The following is a 3355-nucleotide window of genomic DNA, read 5'->3' on the forward strand; positions in this document are numbered from 1 at the left end:
GGAAGGCCTGGGTTCCCTCCTGGTGAGCAATTAAGTGTAATTAACACACAATTAGAGGGCTTCTATTCCATTATAGCCAACCAGTGGGATTGGAGCCACTAATCATGGCAAACCCCAGGAGATTGCAAGCCTGGGGTGAAGCTCTTTTTCGAGCCCTACCAAATTCCAGCTCCTGATCCACAATTCCCTTCTCTAATTAGGGTCCAGACACACAAAGAGACCAAACATTGAGTGGCTGCAGTGAAAGCTCCCTTTAAATATGCCTGCTTTTCCAAGGGGAGCCATTCCTTGGTGGGCTGGAGCGTGCTCTGGATTCAGATGAGCAAATTCCCACACGAGGGACAATTACAAGACGAGCCCATGAGGACAATGCCGTGGGCTGGGAGTGAGACACTGCACGTGGGCTTTCCATTGTAGCTTGATGGAAAAGCAGGAACAAAACCCAAGTCCTACTGAGCCCGTGTTCCTGTACAACTCCGAAAATAATTGTTCAGGAGGCAGATGAGAACATAAAGCAGAATGAAAACACTTTTATGTTGTTCAGGCACTTAATTCCAAGGAAGAGTCCTTTGACAGAGCATGGCAGGGTGCACGGTGCTTATCAGCCCCTTGATTTTCTTTGGCATCGGGGCCATAAACAAGAACAGAGCAGCACTGAGCCTCTGAAGTCCAGAAGAAGTCTCCTGGCTTTGGGAGGACTCTGTAAACATCAGGGCAGACGCTATCTTAAAAGGCTCGATGCCTTTGATTATGTTCCTGCGTTGAGTTTCCTCCATTTATTTTTGTCTCATCGTCTCTAATGTTGGACTGTGCTGCCTGTAGAGAAGGTTGTGAACCGAAACACCACTGCAAGTTTCTTCTGATGGAGCCTGAGCTCCAGCAGAGAAATTGGCACTTGTTTTGGATTTTGTCAGTATTCCCAGCCACAGGCTCAAAAGATGATTTTTTTCCTAATGGTAGAGCTGTTGTGGCTCTGATAGTCCAAGGTCATGGGTAAGGCAAGATCTGTGGGCAGAGCTAATATATTTTTTAACCCAGCAAAACCCTCAAGCCCCCAGAAATAAGTAAAAAGTTTAGACAGGCTGGGCTTTCACAGGATCTGTCTTACTGCGAGGGAGTAAAGTGTTCCCAGTACATGACAGCAATTTCCCAAAAAGACTTCTAGACTTTAAAAAATGAGAGTGGAGATTGTTCCCTGTTCACATGACTTCACAATCTGGGGCTTCCACTGAACTTCAGGTCGTGTTGGGCGCACAGCAAAGCCGTGTGAGGTGACAACACCTGCGTGACTCTGATGATGGCTGTGGAGCTTGTGGGCTGCATGGAGAAGGACCTGTAGGGTCGGATGGTGTTGGACGTGTGGGCTGCATGGAGAAGGACCTGTAGGCTGGGATGGTGTTGGACTTCTGGGTTGGATGGAGAAGGACCTGTAGGCTGGGATGGTGTTGGACTTCTGGGTTGGATGGAGGAGGACCTGTAGGTTGGGATGGTGTCGGACCTGTGGGTTGGATGGAGAAGGACCTGTAGGCTGGGATGGTGTTGGACCTGTGGGTTGGATGGAGAAGGACCTGTAGGCTGGGATGGTGTTGGACTTCTGGGTTGGATGGAGAAGGACCTGTAGGCTGGGATGGTGTCAGACCTGTGGGCTGCATGGAGGATCTGTAGGTTAGTAAGGTATAGGGTGTGTAGGTTGAGTGGTGTAGGACATGTGGGTTGGATGGAGAAGAACCTGTAGGTTGGGAGAGTGGTGGACCTGTGGGTTGGATGGAGGAGGATCTCTAGGTTGGGATGGCGTTGGACCTATAGGTTAGGAAGGTGTAGGACCTGTAGGCTGGAAGGTGTAGGATCTGTGGGTTGGATGGAGGAGGATCTCTAGGTTGGGATGGTGTAGGGTGTGTGGGTTGGGTGGTGTGGGATGTGTAGGTTGGATGGAGAAGAACCTGTAGGTTGGGACAACCTTGTTGCTGCAGCTCTGGCTCTGACCGGCTCGTTGACACCGGTCTGGGAGCTCCTGTGCTTTGCTGTGACCTCTCTGGGCCAGGTGACCTCTCTTGCACAGGCCACCACAGGGAGGCTGGGTTTGGCCGTGTGGCCCCAAGAGGAAATGCGTCCCCCACCCCAAGACTAAGAGGACTGTCGCAGGGCCCTGCTGGTCCGATCACGTTCTCTCCAAACCGTGGCAGAGTTCCCACTGCCTTCAGGGAGAATGGGGACCCAGCCATTGTCTGACACCTTTGATATTTTCTGTGACTGAGAGGAACTATTTTTGGGTCAGGAAGGTCAAAGTCAGAGCAGACCCAGGGGAGGAGGGTGGACAACTTCAAAGCCCAGCTCTGAAGTCTCTGTGGGCAGGAACCCACGTGGAGACATCCAAAGCACCGCTGAGCAGCCTCACTTTGAAGGATCCTGAGCTCTGTTTTTATGGTGGAAAGATCTTTCCAGAAGAAGATTTCATAACCCCCCAGAAGGCCTCAGCCACTTGGCTTGGTCCTTGTCTGCTGTAAATTCAGCCCCATCTCCTCACTCCAGGCTGAGCGTTGTCCCCTGCCTGCTCTGAGGGTATTTGGGATATCAAAGCCATTAAACTCTGAGGGTATTTGGGATATCAAAGCCATTAAACTCTTTCCCAAAGGAAGTCACAGCCTGTCCCGCTGCCTCAACCCTGGCACTCTCGATCTCTGGCGCTAATTGATGTTTGCCATTAACCACACACTCGATAAATTAATGGAGAGAGGAAAACGTCCCTCGCAGCCATCAGCTCCTCAGTTGGGATGTCTGCTTGGCAGAGCCCTCTTTACTCCATCCAAGGAACGAGTAGTAGGAACATAAATTTGCCTGGACCATCAAAAGCCACCCCTCACTCCCGTTTGCTATTGGCACCTGGATGAGTCTCGCCGACAGTGGGAGATTTCCAAAGGAGCCGGCAAGGAGGCAGGGAAGGGGGAAGGGAAGCTGCTGCTTTCCCGAATTTTTTTGTGCAAGGGAGATGTCAAAGAAAAGTTGTTTCACTGAGGAGCGTCTGTCAGCTGTGAAGTGTTGATGTTCGGGGCAGACGTGCCAAATACCTGCTAAAACACCAGGGCTCTGTTTTCGAGGGCTGATCTTGGTGGAAATGGAAAGAAAACAGGGAGGAGACTGAGCGTGTTTCTTGGGTGGCAAAATTCCATGAACCTGTCTGAGATTTACCAGCAGCAGACGACCTTTCTGCCTGGAAGATAAGTAGAAAGATGAGTAAGAGGTCCCGTTAAAAACTTACCAGTCACTTTAGAGCTGATGTGTTGAAGGTTTGGGCTCAAGAGCCAGGACATTTTTCACTTTGGGGCAGTGGCAAGTTGCTGGTTTGGCTCCCTTTCCC

This window comes from Aphelocoma coerulescens, chromosome 7 (genome assembly GCF_041296385.1).
Source record: "Aphelocoma coerulescens isolate FSJ_1873_10779 chromosome 7, UR_Acoe_1.0, whole genome shotgun sequence".
Taxonomy (NCBI): Eukaryota; Metazoa; Chordata; class Aves; order Passeriformes; family Corvidae; genus Aphelocoma; species Aphelocoma coerulescens.